The sequence below is a fragment of the Cariama cristata genome, unplaced genomic scaffold, assembly GCF_000690535.1.
Source record: "Cariama cristata isolate BGI_N322 unplaced genomic scaffold, ASM69053v1 scaffold3431, whole genome shotgun sequence".
In the NCBI taxonomy this organism is placed as follows: Eukaryota; Metazoa; Chordata; class Aves; order Cariamiformes; family Cariamidae; genus Cariama; species Cariama cristata.
The window spans coordinates 20,178-39,187 of NW_009599643.1; positions in this window are offsets into that span (position 1 = coordinate 20,178).

The following is a 19,010-nucleotide window of genomic DNA, read 5'->3' on the forward strand; positions in this document are numbered from 1 at the left end:
GACAAATCATCCTGAGTGAGAGGCAAGAGTGGCAGGATCTCACAGGATTCATGAATTCTTATAAATTCTGTTTCTTTTTTTATTATGCATTTTTGAGTGTTGTGGCTCATTAAAATGTGTCAACTCTTACAAATAGCTGTAGGAAAACTGACATTTTGGTTACCTCCTATCAGTCTTTGCTTAACGAAAAGCCAGTGAAAGTGAATCTTCATCACCTCACCTTAGCTGCTCCTACAAAAAGCCCCTATGCTTTCAGAAACCCAGGTGGGAAACTTACTGCAAAGTTTAGGTATGGTTCTGTGTCTGAATTTGTTGGACAGAGTAATGCTGTACTTATGAAAGGATGAATTACTATTTTTTTTCCTTTATTTTACAGTCCTTTCAATAGATAATAGATTTTTTTATCCTCTGCTTAGCACTATGGTGTGTTGGAGTAATACAGCACGCAGTAACGGTACATTAGGGGTCAGGAGGGATTGGTTTATGAGGAAAGATTAGAAGAGTTTAACAGTGTGAGTAAGGCTTTCAGAGATACCCAGAGATGTTCAATCAACAGACGCCTCAAAATAACAAGCCTCAATACAGTTCATAGAGAGAGAAAATTCCTATCTGTGCCTGTCCATGACATTCTAGTCCACTGAAAATGCGTTTGAAAATATTTCTGTTAGCACAGCTCCTGCGTGAGGGGGATGTTGCATAAAATGACTAAACCCAAAGGTCTCAGTTCTGCAGTTAATCCCTATGATGGGATTTTTGTTAACTTCATCTGATGCCTTTATGAGCATGGAGTCTGCATCATCGTCTTACATCATATTTCTGTTTTAGATGTCTGCCAAGAACTTGTGAGCTCAGACCAGGTAAATGCATCCTGTGGAATTTGACGACATTCCTACTGAATTCAACAGCAAGTTCCTTAGCAAGATCATAGTACAAATAAAATACAGCTGTTGATTTAAATGTCTATTAGGATTTTTCAGGGATTTTTTTTGATGAAGATAGCTGGTCTAAGTTGAAGTATAGTAGTGAAAGCTTAGCGTTTAAAGCAGAAGTAACGGGCTGTGCTGCAAGACACTTAATGTTTGCTGTCATGGAAACCTGTTGCCTTGGAACATGACTAATGAGACCCAGGCTAAGGGAAAGGAAGAAGCTATTCTTGAAATTATTGTTCAGTGAACCCTAAGGAAGACCAGCAATATACATTATCAGAAATCATAGTTATTTCAAGTTCTGTTGTCTAGTCTACTTAACCTTGTCTTTTTATTTACTTACTTAACAGCCCTTGTAACCACATGTTTTCATACAAAGAATGCTATAAAATAGTTCAAAGCTAATCCGTTGGCCATCTAGAAATAAATAGCTTCTTATTTGCATTCCTCTTTCCCAGTACACTACAAAATTTATCCAACTTTTGTAGAAAGGACACATGGAAAACAAACTTGTGGCTGGTCTGGAATGCTCCACTAAGCTAAGGGATAGTTAGCAGTTTAGCTGAGGATTTCTGCGTTTGGTTGTAGTTGTACATTTTAAAGACAGTCCAAGTATATGAGGTAGGAAACATTTCTGTGTACATACCCATATGGAGAAATCCGGTTACCTCTCTGTATCAGTGTGGTAAGATTGCTGCTCTCTAATGCTGAAAGGAAACCTGGCGGGGGGTGGGGGGGGCACATACAGAAGGTATCTTAAAGTTTACTTTACCCTTCTGTCATCTCCTTTTAAAATTCCTGAATTCTCTCTTCTGGAGCTTCATGCTCCAAACCCGATACGTATCATTACACACTGGATTCTGCAATGGAGAATAGAGTGCTGATGGTTTTTTTCCTGCAAAGGTGAATTTTGTGTGTCTGTTGGAAAAAACAATGCGGAATGTAGAATCCCTAGTTACACAGGGTGACAAATTCATTACAGCTCGCTGTGGATTTCAGCTGCTCTCTGGACCAGGATCTTGCATGAATAAATTGGCAGGAGCTGTGTAAGTCTCCCTGCCTTGTGGAGATCACGATTCAAGGTCCTTCTGGAAGCGAAGAGTGAGGAGTCAGCCTTAGCTGAGCGGAGCCGACAATGACAAATCACAGAGGAACATCTTCACAGAAGTTTCAGGTGAAAGAATATGTTCTTTTTTATTTCTCGAGAGGGCTTGGGATGTGGTCCTAGGTGAGTATTATGCTGGGTAACAGCTCTGAAAGAACAACTTTCTGACAATGTGGCGAGAAAGGAATATTCTGGGAAAAAGAACAAAGAACTGGCTGGGTTTGTAAGCTGACAGCTGCATTTGGGGTAAAGGAGGATTTTTTTCTGGTGTCTGTTGGCAGTGACAAGGTGGTCCTTATTCTCAGATTAAAAACTGGCTTGGGTAATCAGTTCTTGTCTGGCAAGGACATTCACAGAGCGTTATGTTGGCAATGACAAGAATGTTCTGCTGGCAAAAAAGGTACTGCAGAGGGCAATGAAATATTATAAATTATTTCTAAATACAATAATAAAACTGATTCATTCTGGTTGGGTTAATATGAGGAAACTGCAACATTTACCACGACAATTCTGTCTGAATGATGATGAAAATAATTAACATGTCAAAAATGTTAAGTCATGATGTATACTCTAGCATTTATGTTTAAGCCTGACATAAGAGTGGAAAGACTAGGACCTCGAGAAATCTTGTTCATCCTTCAGTCCCAGGCAGGATCAGCTGCACTTAAATCATGTCTGAGTGACGTTTTTCTAACTTCTTCAAATCAGCCTGTGATGGAGATCCCAAAACGTTCTTGAACAGTCTGCCTTGAAACTAAACTCCTCCTCTCAGTTGAAATGCCCTTCCTAATGCCGGCTCGTTTACTGCCACATAAGCCCAGTACTACTTGTGATATCAAGCACAGATATAGAATTACCTTTATTACATTTCTCTTTGCAGCAGCCTTTTAGGGGGTTCTCTGTTTTGCTGTCTTAACTCCTAGGTAATACTTCAGGAGGGATGAAGTACAAGGACAGCTGTGCCTTCAGTATGGGAGTATTGGGTGGTTTTAACTTTGATTCTGTTGTGTGAACCATATTCAGCTGTGGCTCATTGGTAGCTGGTCAGAAAAATTTAAATAGCAACTAAATTGATGAAAACCAGAAGCACAGTTCCTTTCTCTTTCTCCTATTTTCTTACACTCTGTTCATAACAGCTGTGAGGCCTGGATCCAGCAAGTACTTTGGGGTGCCCTCTGTTACAAGCATGCAAGAGAGCTCAGACTGCTTTAACAGGGCTACCTGCATTTTTGATGTTTAAATTAGTCCCCCTGCCTTGCTGGCTCAGCACTGGGGAAACAGCTGGTTCTTTTCAGATGTAGAAAAGGGGAGTTCTCTTCACTATTACAACTCTGGAGTTATGCTTTAAGATAAAACTAATGAGAAATAAAGTTTGTTTAAATCCTAACAGGTGATGACTGCGGCTGGGAGGTTCCTGCACATCATTTTCCAGCTGGAAAGCAGCAGAAGAGCTGCTCCGACAGGCAGGGCTCTGCTGGGGGGTGCAGAAACTTCAAATATGAAACCAGGTATGTTTCGAAGCCAAGGCAAACAGTGAAGTGAGGCATTACAAAGGGGATGGTTTCTGCCTTGCCTGGCTTCTCTGCTGGGGTCAGCAGGGCTGGGGCAGTCGGTGATGTGCTGGAGCCATGCTGAAGCGAGCACAGCTGGGCACAGCTGTCCCTGCGGGCAGGGGCCAGGGCTCAGCCCAGTGAGAAGCTGCGCTCGCGTTACCATGCCTTTTCTGAGGGTGGGGTGGGCAGCCTGCAACAGACCCCAAAAATGCAACGCGGGTCGGATTGCTGCCTGGCAGGCCTGGGCAGAAGTTGCTTGTACTTGTCCTTTGTCCCTGCACAACCGGCAGAGCACCCCGCCGGGGTGAGCCAGGACCTGCCAAAGCCTTAGGTCTAACTTGCTGTGACTTTTGCGACAGCAGCGAGGGCTGGGCTGGAGCTCAGGCATGTGGTTTAATAAGATGTGGCTGTGATCCGTGTAGGACTCGGCCTCAAAAAAATACATCAAAATGCTTTTACTCTAAATCGTTAGTGTTTCACCGTGTCGGAAGGGCTAAGAGCACATATAGGCAGCTGATCTCTGAGAGAGCGTGGTGGTTGGGTTAGTCCCATTCAGCATATGCGGACCCCAAGAGTGCCCCAAGCCGCTGCGTTGGCTTCCAGAAGAAGTGGGAGATGAAATCCTTTGGGAGACCAGGGGTGGAGAAGCGGACTGAGAGACACAAAGGTTTGCTGTAGGTAGACTCGTCATGCCACACGCTAACAAGCAGAGCAGCCGGTGCATCCTGTGCTAATGAGGTGGTCCCAAATGTTATAGCCACGTTGGAGCATCCAGTTCTTCCCTAAACAATGGCAGAAATCTGAGACCCTCAATGTTTGCAGATTACTCCAGTGAAAGGAAAAACTAACAGAAAAGCAAAGAGGTTCTTAGAGAGGGAGGAGAGCCTCCGTTTTCCTTCTTTTTTTTCTTAATGAAGATACAAGGATTTGCTTCTAAGAAGGTACTGATGGCAAATATGTGGTGGTTGATTTTTTTTTTTATATATATAATTTTTTTACTTTCTGCAGCTGCATAATGCTGTATATGTGAGGCCAATCAGTAACTGTGCGGCACAAGTGAACAGGAGTGAAAGTGCTTGCTGCTCCAGTTCTGCTCCAAGGGGATCCTGGCCAGGAGAAGGAGGGAGGTCCTCCCAGACTCTGGCATGCAGCTTCCTCTTTGCACAGCTTGGGGAAGCAGGAGGTCTCTTAGTCAGGGACGGCTGCCAAGAGCAGTAGAGAAGTCCTCAGTGGCAGCTGGTGGCAGGGGTGATGGCAGCCTCTCCTGCTTCCAGCATCCCGCGGGAGCAGGGCAAAGAGAGGGTGAGCCCCCATATGGGAGGGAGAGGTTTTCTGCAAGAGGGAGGAGTAAGAAAAGAGGTCCTTCCAGATGCAGTCGCTACACCATTTGGAAAGGAATAGTTTCAGTAGTGTTATCCACAGCTTTCAACTCTTTCTGCTCTCTATCTCTGCATGGGCTGTGCCCCCCATACTCTTATTACCACTTGTTTACAACCCTTCCCTGTTTTCTCCAACCTTGTTTTTCTTCCTTTCTTTTTCCTGCTGTCTGCTCTCGCATAAACTCCCCTTCATCTCCTGTCTCTTCCCTTCTGTACTCACTTTTAACTGACTTTCCACAGAGGGAATGAAAGGGTCTTTCTCACCGGGGAAGGCAGAGCAGTGGAGCCCAGGAGTCGGATTCTGCTCAGCCCTTAACTCCTGCTGCCTGCACTTCTGCGACCTTTCCGTCTCTTCTCCTTTCTGTATTTGTTTCTGCCAAGAACACAAAGTCCTTTGGAAAACCTTCTTTCAGGAATGACCACATTTCTGGTATTGTATTCCCCCTTTCTCCTTAAGTAATTACAGCGCTGGGTCTAGCTGGGATGAATTTTGCAATACAGCGATGCTTTGCACAGTGCGTTACTGCCACTGGGTAAGATGGCAGCTGGGTGCTTTTTCAAATGGAAATGGTATTTAGGGTCTAAACTTGAGATTGTGAGGCATGTGCAAAAATTCAAGTCGGTTAGCACTTGATTGCTAATCGATTCTAGAAAGATAAGCAGTAAGAGTATTTTGACTTCCATTTTAGAGTGCTCTGTTGTCCAGAGTTAACTCAGACACCCGGGGCCATTATTGCTGTGAACCTTCCATCTCTTTGCTGCATATCTAGGTGAGAAAACAACTTCTGATTCGGACTGCAGATAGACAGAGACCCCACAGAAAAATAAGCAGTCAGACCAAGTCAAGGCTAAGAATACTAACAGAGCCAAAAGGTCAGAGAGTAAACCCATTTCTGCAAAATTACATAATGTTGATTTTTAATTTTTATTTTTTTTAATAGAAAAATGTGTTCGGCAGAGGCTTGTGTCATGACAACTCTTGGCCTGTGTGTAACACTGTTTTTTCTGGACTTTTTGTGTTTGGTCAGTGTGCTAAATAATACTGTAGTTTTGCTTAAGTCATAGGCAGTTGCAAAGAATGTAAGTCTCCAGGTACCCAAGAATGGGGACGGAGACAGGGCATTATGTATTCAGATACAGGGTTAAGATAAGTATGGGGACGGAGACACCACTTATCTTAGCCATGATTAGCCTCTTCCTGGATGGCACATTCCCATCCTTATCTGGAAGAGAGGATTAACTGCCCACTTGGGTTTGCAATGTAGCTGAAACAATAGAGCACAAGCACCGGAATAAGAAGTTTAACTGAGAGGAAGACTTTTGAGCCTTCACACCACGACCCCCAAAGAAGACCCCTAGACAATAGTGCGCAGATGCAAGTGGGAGGGAATAGATGTAAATAACTTCGGGGAAATCATTTAAAATATGTATAAGACTTCTGGGAAATGACATGAATATGAATGACTGTCCTAAATAAATTTGTGGAAGTTGGACTAACCAGGAGGATCTCGGGGGTGATCTCCGTGCACGAAGCACTGAAATAGACCTTTGCTTCACAGACTTTGTCCTCTCTTAAAAACTACATAGGTGAATGTTTCTCACAGTCAGTCATTTCAATCATCCTTGGGCTTTCATATTGTATCTGTGGCCTGCCCAAGTATTGGGGGAAGGAGCGCAGGTGGGAGCACAGCCATACTCAAGCAGCATTTTCCAGTGCTGGCACAAACCCCGTGTGTGTAGATGGCCCCTGCATTGCCACGCTCTTTCCAAACCTCCACTTTACCCCCTAATCGACTGCCTTTGGTGAAGAGATGGAGCTAACAGCAGTATTTCTGCTTCCAGCAGCACGCTGGGGGAAGTCAGGAGTCGCAGGCTGTAAGCGATGCTGCCCTCCAGGCAGCCGGGAATGGAGCTGAATCCATCTCCTGTCCCCCGCTGCGGCCCTTCGCAGCCGAGGAGCGAGCGGCTGCTGTCTGGGATGCGCTGCCGCAGGAGCTGGGCTCGGAGGAGGCTGAGGCTTGGCTTTGCAGCCTGAAGCTGACAGAGAAAATAAAATATCGTAGATATTAGCAATTAATCCCATGTAAAAGCTAAATCTCAAATTACTTGGCTTGTTCCCCTCTCTGTTGCTTTGCAGATTTTCTGGATAAAATGCCGTTGTCCATGTGACAGAAGGACTTGCCGTCTGGAGTAAAAATCTGAATTTTAACTGCAGAGAAACAGCCCCTTTCTAGATTACTTCTGGTTCTAAGTTTCATGGCACTGGGCCCACGTTTCTTCACAAAGATAGGGAATCATGGCTGTGTTCACATATGATATTTTTTTTTTTTTTCATGTCTGCATATTTCAGCACAACCTTAGCAAAGATATGGAGGCAAGGAGGGGTCGTGGATTCGGCAGTACTGGACTTGCTGATGCTTCTCTGCATGTCTGTTTGGGCACCCTTATCGGGTGTCACTGGGAAGTTTTATTTGTGCAATTTCAAGGACTACTTAACAGGTACTTTGGGTTGTGTAAACACCTTGTGAACTACTCCCACCTCTCTGTGAGCGTGGGGAGAGCTAAGACAGGGTGCTCTCCGCCCTGCCGAGCTCTGCTGAGCAGGGAAGCGTTCTGGCGAGATGCACAAGCAGGGTTTACTGAAAGGCCTAATGCTGGGGTTTTGTTTTGATTTTCGAGTCAGTATCTCATAAATCAACTTGCCTGAGGAAGTACGTTTTATGTTTTTAGTATTCAACAGAAAAATTTACCCTTTGAAGGAGCTATCGGTGCATACGCTCGGTGTAACTCTTCAGGCAGCAGCAGCAGCAGAGATGACCCCTGACCAAACCCCATGTGTTTGGGAGGAAGTTCAGGCTGTTATGTTGATACCTTTTTTTATCTTTTTAATGAAACCTCCTTCCTGCCATTTCAGAGGAGAGGAGGGTTTGACGTCATGTACTGATGAGTCACTGCTTTTAACAGGCCAGCAAGCAGGGATTGAGAGTGCTGTCTGGAGCAGCTGCTCTGTTAATCATTCACAAAAAGCCCAGAGAAAGCTCAAGGGGAATGCTTGTGAATAATTAAATTTCTGTTTTCATTATGAAGACGCAGTTGATTTACCTGGATCTGGTAGAATCCAGGTATTGGGAAGTGAGGGAGGAGGACAATGATCTCACCGGTTTATTGATACCACTGTAAATAGCTTTTGGATAGTCATTGGTGTCAGTCAAGCATATACATGATTTAACAATTTCATGCAAAGCTTATGTAATATAGCTCTGACCGTCAGCTACACCTCACTTGCTGCAACCACTTCAACCATACCCATGTCTTCTAGAAGAGAGTTCTTGGGGAAGCAAATGCCCTTGATAGAGCAAGACATAGATTTTACTGGAAGGCTGAAGATCTGGCATATCTCATAGCCTAAAGTCAGATATTCTCAAAGGAAGCAGAGTTGTCCAAGTTTGTTCACTGATGGTTCTCCTGCTCATGAACACCTTCTGGGGATGACTCCATCATTTTGAGTTAACGCTGAATCAGTATCTTGGCAAGATACATTGCACTCATCCTTGTTGTGATGAGCTTTAAACTTTAGTTGCCAACATGCAATGATCAAAGAGTTCCTTAGATTCTGCTTTGGATGAGTAGGACTGTTATTTCAGCCAAGGTCCAAACTAGATGAATTCCTACATGGTGAATTATTCACTGCTCAACTCTTCCTCTTCTAGATTGTTTCAGTGTCTTAGACAAGAGCTGCTGTCTTTTACCCAGAGGTAGCATAAGATGGGCAGTTTTACTCCCAAAGCAATCTCATCCCCTAAGCGGTCAGTTGAAGCCGCCTTAGAACAGAAGGATGTGGCTTGGCTTTGACAAAATGTTAGATTTATCTTCATCTACGCAGTTGAAGTGCTAGGACCGTTAGGGGAGTGGGATTGCTTACAAACATGTACTTTAATTACCTATATGATGTGAGTAGAAAGTTGTTATTCTGGCTGATACAGGAATAATGAGGAAAAAATCCACGCTATGAAACCATCTGAGTCTGAAGAACCTTTCTGTCTTTGGGCATTGTTTTCGTGGATTTATGATATCCCACCGATGTGTAGGAAGAACCTAATTAGCTACAACCACTGAAAGAGCAAACTTTTAAATAATTTGTTGAAAATGGAATATGTTTTTCTTCTTTCAGCACTGTGGCCAATTTACTGTGGATTTACCTTCTTAAATTGACTAGTAGAAAAGTTTAACTGATCATATCAACTTCTGCATATGCACATTAGCCCCAAATTCTAAAGCTGCTTACCACAGTAAAATGCACTTATTCAATGAGCTGAACTATTGTTGATAGATGGAAAGAAATGTTGGTAGATGAAACCAAGTAGTATCACTGTAGAAGGAGTAGTTGTCTTAGAAATGCAATAGCTGATGACTTGCCATTTCTGTAATGAGATGATTTCCAGAGCCCACTTAGTCTGCAGATACGATGGCCAGTCTGGACCCTTTCAGAAGAGCTGGCCTCGCTCCCAGAGCAGGTACGTGCCTCCTAGTGGGGTAGGAGAGTGAGGTGGCTATTTAGGTATTTAGGGGGGACAGTGAAGGACCAGCAGAGATGATATTTGAAATCTTATGGGGGAGCAGGGAGTTTCATTGGAATGGGTTGAAATCTGGGATGCCAGCCACAGGCTGACTGTCCTCAGCTGGGAAACCAGAGCCAGAAGGATGGGGAGAGTGGTGGGCTAAATAAGCAGCTGAGCTGTTGATCTTCTGAAAAGCAGCAGAAATAGAGATAAATGAAGGCCAGAGGAACATTGGAAAGGCTTCTGTGCAGACCTGTAGGAACTGGCGTTGGTGGAAAAGGCAGGAGGTCCCTGCTGAGGAATTCAGAGGATGGCTGCACAGGCTCTTTCCCAAGAGGACCAGGGGTGAGCCTGAGAAGTAGTAAGTGCTGGGACAAGGATAGCTGATGTGTCAGTGTGGTGAGTTTGGGGTTGTTAAGGTTTGCATGCTTTCTGTAAGTAAATGAGAGATGGCGGGTGTACCTGGGTCATCACACAGCGCAGGCGACTAGCTGTGGAGAGACTGTGAACAAACTGGGCTGAAGTAGGAGAGCAGGGTGGGAAAACCAGTAATGCTGTGCCCTTTTCACAAGGGTGACTTGGTATCTACCTGGGGACATGGGAGGGAAAATTGGACTTTACATGGCAGAACAGAAGCACTGAAGAAATTGTAAGTGAATGGGTTGTATCTAGTTTTCAGATCAATGCCATGCTGTAGAGGGTAGTGTTGTCCATGCAAACCCATGGAAAGTTTGCATATGGAATGAGGTTTGCATTGATTTTGGCAGTGGTAGAGCTCGATTTACAGATGTTGACAGTGTGAGGTTCTATGTATACACTAGCCCAAGAGATCAGAGATCATGAACCAAGTTTGTTTCTTCCTCACTAAGAAAAAGGACGCCCAAAGAGGGCTGATTTGTAACTTTGGTCTTGTGACACATCCTTCCTGGAGCTCTTCTTGTTTGACTTCTGCCTTCACAGCCTTTGGGATTCCTATGTTTGAGTTCGTATTAATTTTAAGGGCTGGAGAAACTTAAATATTGAAAGCTGTGAGTCTAATAAATTAATGGCATTATAAGTATACCTAGCTTTACTAATACTCCAGATATTGTGAGATTGGAATTCTTCAGTGTCACATGCTACTGAGTCTGGGACGTGGGATAGCGCCCAGTTTGAATATCACAGTTTAGGGTGGTTATTTATACTAGCAGGGGAAAAGGTATCAGCAAAGCAAATCACGTTGCTTGCAGATGGAGCATGTTTTGTATGGCATATAATAACAATGAAGGTCATCTTTCAGAGCAAAGTTGCTATTGAAAAGTTTAGAATTATTGAAAATAGAGGAAGTCAAACAGGAACTTACGAAGTATGCGAATAAAACAAAATCAAAAGGGGGAAAGCAGTTAAAATCTAAAAAGAACACTGTTTCTGAGGCCTCATGTCAAATGTTGATTCTACAAAAGATGCTTTCTTTCAGTTGCTCATTAAAAAGGGTCCTACTGAAGAGTCATTGCTCCCTGAGAAATCAGATGCATTGTGTAGTCAAATATCATATTAAAAAAGAAAAGGATTTCTGGAAAGATCTGGCTGCAAGAAAGCAATGAAGCTTGAAGAGGTTATTAAAAGCCACCCGGAGAAATTGGCCATGTGAGGTGTATTACAAAACTGAGAAGCAATCAGCAACAAGAAATCTGGGACACCAAAGCCTAAGTCTGCAGGTAATCCTGAGCACCTGGGAGCCTCTGATCTCTCTCTCCTGGAGTCCTCACCACGCGGATGAGGACCGCTGACAGCCTTTGCTCTGACATTTCTATGGCTGGTGGCAGTCTCTGTGGGAAGAGCTGGCAGGTTTAAAAACAAGTTTGAAAATTTTCCCTATTCTCCAGCCACATTTTTTTCTCCTAATTGCAAAGCAAGTATAGGGGTTTTTTTTGTAATAATAACTGATTCAGCCAGCCATTTAATCTCTTGCTCTCTGTACCCAGCAAAAAAGTGTGAGTTTGTCTGGAAAAATAATAATTGGAGAAAGATTAACACAAGGGACCAAAACCATCTGTGATTAAACAATGAGCTCTGGAACCTTTCACCAGCCTAGGTCAACAGTAACCAGAAATTGTCTGGTGGGTTTTGACATAAATTGTGGTCTCAGGCCAGCGTCCAGGGGTAAGCCAGCCCTATGACATTAAAGGGTGGGTATTCTCTCCCTCAGGCTCTCCCATCAAAGCACAAGCCTCTCTGCTTGCCTGCTTTGATGCTCCTTAGCGATCACAGTGTTCTGGGGTACGAAAAAGTACATCTGGGTGCTGGTCAAATAATCAGATTTCTTCCCTCTCTTCTGGCCTCTCGATTTGTGCTCAGGACAGCTCATCTCGACTCCTCGAACCTGCCGGCTCTGCAGGGCTGCAGTCAATATCTTACTCACACGGCAAAGCATTAGGGAGTTCTTGTAATGCCATAGCCTATTACATTAGATGTGTCATTATTAATTATTGACAGAGCACTCAAAGCTTGGATTGTGATTTCTGTTCTTTGTTTCTTTTATAAGAAAAAGAATAGTTTCTAAGTTAAATTTTAAAAGTTTAAAACTTTAAAGAGATGCCTCTTTTCCCATGCCTGAGGGATAGGTTTGTTTTCTTCTAAAGTCAGGGATAAGTTTCTTTTCACGCTTCCATCCTTGATCCGACACCGCATGATGTACAAAGGGCTCTATGTCCCGTGTAAGCCAACACATCAGATGACTCCAACACATCAGCTACAAGCCATTCTCACAGGTACGGTGCCAAAGGCAGAAGAGTACTTCTGCCTTTGGTGCAGTTTATTAACTACGCCCTGCTTCTCAGAAGGGGCTAGCAGGCATCCTCAGAATCGGTCACGGCTTGAGTCGATGCTCATAAAGATGGAAATACCTGTTGCACCCCCTGCTTTGGCAGCCTGATCTTGCCTGTTGCGAGCACTGTCCTTCCGTGTGTTGTGGCAGGGATTCCGAGTGTCCCCGTGAAGCTGTTCTGCATTCTGAGAGCATGGCACTTTGTCTCCTTGGAGAGACAGAGACGTGCCTTTCTTTTAGATCCCTGCCTACTGGAAAACAAGGTCAACCTGATTGTTTTGGCACAGATGGCTTCCTTCCATGTAGAGGCATTTCCCTGGCTAAATGGAGCCTGACTATACATAAATATCAAATGCAGCTATATGTGGATTTAGAAGTATAGTAGCAAATTACAGGGTTAGGAGAATTTAGAGCTGCTGAAAAAATGACCAATTTTTTTCAAAAAAATCAGTCAACACTGTAAGTTACTAGTTTTTTTTTATCTTCAACAGTCATCCTTTAAACTAAGCTAAGCTGGCAGGTGACAGTTTATCCCGGTCCTTCCTGGGGACGGTTTTCCATGGACGATGACTGGAAGCAACTGCACAAGAAGAGCTTGATATATTCTTAGCTATCTCCGCCAGTGGAGTGAGGTTTTATTGGGTTCTGTGGAAATGTGAACTAAACCAGATCTGATCTGGATGCTAAAACACGGGATTGACTGTGAAGCATGGGTAATGAGGCTAGAGAGAGTACAGCTGGATTAATTGGACACAGAAAGACTAACTTACTGTTCCCAACTAAATATATGCTGTTGTCAGTTTTGCTTGATTTTTTTCAGAATATAGGGAATGATTGTGCCCCAAATTCTTGTCTGTCTGTATTACAACATGCTTGGGCAGGGGGCTAGGGGGGTGACCTACATACCTTATGGAAGACAGCATTACTTGAGATTTTCTGTGGTTTTCAGGATATCTGCATGCTTTTTCTGGTCCCAAAGAAATAATTTAGATGGTATTAATGAATTATTTAAAATAATATTGTGCAGGAGAGAGGAGGACCATATGACCTCCAGAGGCCCATTCCAGTTCTATTTTCTATACATTTAAGAAAGCAGCTGGCACCAGCAGTGAACGTCACTGATGCAGGCTATTTACCCCTTTGCAAAAGCATGGCCCTGGCAGTGTGCGGAGAGCCCTGCCTTTCCAAGGGTGGCATTCGGAGCTCTCCCCTCCAGCTCGCTCCCATGAGCTCTTTTCAGAGAATACAGCAGAAGTATAATCCAATCACTGTGGCGTTCAGAGGCCCTGGCTCAGCGCAGGACGCTCCGGCTCAGTAAGGAGAGATGCTGCTTCGTGACTCATTTCCTCTCCGCGGCCACTGAGTCACTGTCCATTCTTATGGCTAAAAACTACCTGAAAGAGTCAGAATGGATTCCTCGGCACTTGGTGTTTTATCTAACTCTAGATGTGGAAGGAGGGAGTTTGTTGCCCCCTCCAAAACACCACGAACTATGTTGAAATAGAGATTTGGCAAGTGTATTTGAAAGCCTGGCTTAAAAATGTACAGGTTTTCTTTGGCAGGTAGGTCTTCGCTAGAAAAGGACTGAACCACAAATGCAAGGACTTAAAAGGGGCTCACATATGAGCTAGAGCTGAAATTGTCTTCCGTAGCTTGGGCTTGTTTCCAGAGCAGACCAGAACTCGGATCTGGATTTTAAGTACCGTCAGTCTGGTAAGTCAAGTACCAAGTTCAAGTGTACAGTCAAGCAAGGACCTTGACTTGGGCCCCCCCCCCCGCCCCCCGCTGCACCTAGCTGTAGTTTACATGCCTTTGTGCTGGTGCATCTGTGCCGGAGGGGAATAGCCATCTGGAACACCTCCACCCGTCAGCTTTCCTCTGCCCAGGTTTCCTTCTGACTGTATCTTTGTGTTCTTCTTTTTAACTGCTGGTTCTGCTTCCAGAAGTGCTGCCAGCTCCCCACGAGTTTGTCTTTTCTGTCATATTTCCAAGTGCTCATGCTGACCACATCCCACAAGTCTCCCTGGTCCAGCTGTAAGTCCAGAAGCTGATGTGATCTTAGGGCTGAACCCACTCAGCCTCTCGTCATGTAAATCAATCCACATGTGGCAAGAGATCCAAGGCGTTTTAAAAGCAAAGCCGGTTCATTACAAAATAGAGAATTTTCTGAAACAAACACTTGTGTTTGTTTTAAGGACTTTTTTTTTCCTTTCTTCACTCAAAGTGTTTCTTTTTTATCTTTATCAATATTAATCGCATTTTAAGAAATTTAGATTTTTTTCTTTAGAGATGGAAACTAATTTAGCACACTAAATCCCCATATTCTGATATAAATTGCTGCCTTGTTTAAACCTCTTTACAAACCCCAGGGAACAAATACTAGCATAAACATTACAAGACTGTAGTGAAGCTAAATGCATCATTATTTTTCAATAAATTTAGGCTAGCCAACTCCTGAAATTCATATGTTTTCATCCTTTTTCTTGTGATTTGGTTATCTAAGGTGGTAATTACGTAGTGATGTAGTATCATTGCCTCATGCAGAACTTGTATTCCAGTAGTTCCAAAGGAGACCTCCCAACCTACTTGGAGAAACCTGCCAAAAGGCAAACTCATTATTCAGAGACCTGCTCTACGTAGATGTCCTTTCTGCTCCCAAGTAAAAGCAATCCTAATCATGAGAGTTGTTGACCCCTTCTGTATACTTGGCAGCATTCATCAACCCAACTGTTAGTCCAGAATAGGGATTTTTTGACTTTGTTAAGATCTAGTGAACATTCAAAGTGACCAAAAGAGGGTTGGAGCCTCTGCAGAGCTGCTGGCTGCCTTCCCAGCCCTGTACTGGTGCTCGTGCCTGACCTACTGCACAGCTGTAGTGGCAGCAACCAGGAGCTCGGGCTGAGACCTTCGTTTACTCCGGTAAGTTGATACAGCCCCCCCGTAATAAACACGCAGACCAGAATATTATCATAAGTAGGCCCATTATGTGAGGCACTGAAGAAATTACAGGGAAACAAAGCAAAACCTGGCTCCATAAAATCTGATTAGTAGTTTTTGCTAGAAAATGCTGGCAACACAAAGATTTTATTTGTGGTGTTTCATAGAGATTGGCTGAGACTCAATGGCTGGAGCTGAGCAAGGACTGGCGTATATGCTTGACTTACATGTGCTCTGTCCAAAACGATCTTGAAGTTCACGTGCGAGTTCAAGTGTTTCCCAAGTCTTTGCAGAAGCCAGTCCCTGAAAATTAACTTTCAAAGGTTAGAAATGTATTTCCCCAGAGCTCATGGGTATTTCAATCCCTGTTGTTTGGCTTTGCTCATCACAGGATGCATCCTTCTCTCCTGATTAAGATGTTTATGAGCTATGTACAGTCAGATAAGCACAAATAACTGAGATTGACTTATGAGTAACCTCTGATGATTGATGCAGTCTTGGTGTGCTTTGGGTTGTATCTCCAGTGCAGCTGCCTGGAGTTGTCTGTACCCTCCTTGCAGCTCTCCTTTCCCTCTGGGACCATCACTGATGTCTGAACCTGACTTCTGAATTTCTGCACTCTTAAGTTTGCTTTTATTGGTTGCATTTGAAACACTTCATGAAAGGATTTAGTAGTGGGGCATTGGATATCACTGAATACTGGGGCTTCTCTGTTTGATTTTAGTTCTATATCTGCATTTTAGTTAGTCCTCTTTTCCACCATTTAGGTCATATTAAAATACAATGTATGTTTTGGAACAGAAAATTAAATGTACCAAAGCAATTTGAAAACTAATAGCTATCAGGAGCTAAATTTAAGTCTGTGAGCAGCCTCGTAGTTTGCTGTTCTTGCAGACAAGTTTTCAGAAACTTTCTGGGTAAGATGCAGAAAGGTTGCATCACTGCCACAGCTCTGGCTGGCAAAACATGCCATAAGAGCAGAATCTCGTTGCTTAGCGACTCGTGAAAGATGATTAACCCTTTCCCAGCACTGCCCAATATTTGTATGGAAGCCCTCCTGAGGCATCTTTGTGGACAATAATTGAATATGAAGAAGCTACTCTAATATCTTTAGCTACTAGATGTATTGATTTATTCATCATTAATGTTAAATGCAGGACCATCTTAATCTTACCGTTAGTTACTGAAGGAAATCACTTAATCAAAAGTCATCCTTCCATAGTATGACATGCAATTATTGCAAAGGAAGGATGGTACCATTACAGTAAAGATGGAGTAAGAAGTGATTAAAAATAATTTAGAGGCGAAGGTGTTTAATGTTACTGCTAACATTTCTTCATATGAATTCAAGTATTTCTAAAACTTCTGCTAGGTTTAAACACTGAGTCCATGTATTGACATTGCTCTTGCACAGGGTGCCTTAAAGCAGAGTTTGGTAGCAATGGTAATTAGGGAAATTCCTCATCTCTCATCTCCTTCCAGTGCAACATGGGAAAATAAAGGCCATTTCAGTCTGAAAAATGCTCCTTTTAATTAAATATAGAATTAACCTGTGAGGTTGACGGGCTGCAAAATTTCAGTTTTCTTCTTTGAAAGGTGTCTGAAATTCAGGATAAGCAGGAATATGTGGGTGTGGTGGGTGTGTTTGGTTTTACCTGGCTGTCACCCTTTTGCAGATACGACGGTGCAGAAATTTTCCATACGGTGTTACTAGTATATTCTAGCACTTGGGTTGATATATTTTTCAAATGCAATCACTTTGGATGGCATTCGCCTCATCCAGCTTGAGCTGTCTTAAAATTGGATGTGGAGTCAGTCTAGCCATCCACATTCAGAGCAAGAGGAGCAATTCTGATGGGTCATTCATCACAGCTCTTTTAAACGTACCCTTGGGCGGGGTGAACTGCCCTGGTTTGCCATCTTTTGCAAGCAGCCTGGAAAGACCATTGCCCTCCAGCCTACAGCGAGTGCTGGGTGAGATGAGCCCAGCCCTCTGGTTTTAGTGGTGTCTTGTGTAGCGTTATTTCCACAAGGGTGGCTTTCTAGTCTTCAGTATGCCGCTTAATAACAGTGACAGAGCAACGTGGTTTTCAGTTGCAGCGATGGAAAAAAAACCTCACATGGGAACAGAGGTTAAGGCATAGATAGGGGATTTTAAATTGCAATGGCCTCTCTTTGTGAAATTAGCTGGTAATAAAAGCAAGAATTCCCCTGGAGCAAGAAACGCTCTGGGTTTCACCTCTCCCCCTCGCAGTGTTCCAGCAGCAGCAATTAGTTTCTGTAACTATTGGCCCTCAGTTCTGGTAGCTTGGGAGTAGGTCGGGGCTGCTGGCTGGGGAGGAGAGCTGCTGCATGCACATGGATCTGTCGGCAGCAGCATCCCAAGCATCTTTGTGTCTCTGCTGTCCTCAACAGAGAAAACTGTCTGAGCTAGAAATATTTTGTATTGGGTCGTGTTGAGATTGCGTTCTCTTGTTTGCAGGTGGGTTAACTCTGTGACCTTAACAGGGACTTGTAAGGCGTCAGAACCAATCCAGATGACAACTTGCTGTGAACACAACCTTTCCTACGACATACCCGAATGCAGGCCCTGCATTTCTTAATCTGTCCTTATTCAGTAGTATTATGTCTGCTCCTATCAGGCAAATACAGATGCTACTGGAGATCTTGTTTCCCAAATGTCTTCTCCTGATGCATTTAAGACTTTCAGCTCCAGAGAGCAGCCCGTGTGATAAACAAGCTGACTGTGTGTCCCGTGGTGTTTTGCACTACTGCTTTTCATACGAGTCTTCATGCCACTGAAAGATCTCAAGGGAGATTAATACTGTGACAGAGGCACAAACCAATGCAGATACTTCTGAATCGTTAGGCAGATTATTTACTGCTTTTCGAACATGCTTTCTTAACTCACCAGCAGCAAAAAGAAACTTGTGCCACCAATATCTGAGCTGTTTTCATTCCCTGCTGTCAGCAAGGAGATGGAGCTTGCAAACTGGGGTGTTTTGGCATTTCACTAGAATGGATGGATTCGACTTGTCTGAAATACTATTTCTGTTGGTGCATATCAGAAGAAATACCCGCTTCTCTTGCGCTGTGCTAGCTGGTGTGTCCCGCAGGGGGGACAGCATGTATTATAGCCCAGCTTTGTACCCCTCCTGGCATGCGTTAATCCTGTGAGTTGTGGTGGTTTGGTTATGAGCAAGTAATCCTGCGCTTGTGCTTCCAGTTTCGTTTCTGGGCAGAGACGAGCCTGGGAACCCGTAACGTGAATGCTCATGTACAAAAAAGTCCATCAGTCCCCTGTGTGCTCCAGAGGAGAAACAAGTACAGGGCTGTTCCTGGGGCTGAGGAGGGACAGGGCTCAAGCACCAGTGCCCCAAGCCCTCTGCTGAGCCGTGCTGAGAGATGGTAACGTCTGCCTCTCCACTCCATTCTCCTTGCCTGCTCACTCCAGTTGGGAATCGGATCATTGGCATCACTCCATACTGACGGGACAACTGGGGGAGTTTTTGCAGAACTGAGATGCTGGAACTTGATAATATGCTTTTAAGAGAAACAACCTTAAGTCAGGATTTTTGTGGGCAGTAGGACCACAGCAAAGTAATATGCGTGGGTGAATCTGTTTGCCATTGGGGAAATGCTTGGGATTGTTAGTGCCTTGCTGATTCAGATTTTGTGTGTAGCTGAAGGCCCCGTGATTTTGAGGAGCTGTGTGGTTTTGTCTCTGTAGGAGCATCTGCGCTTT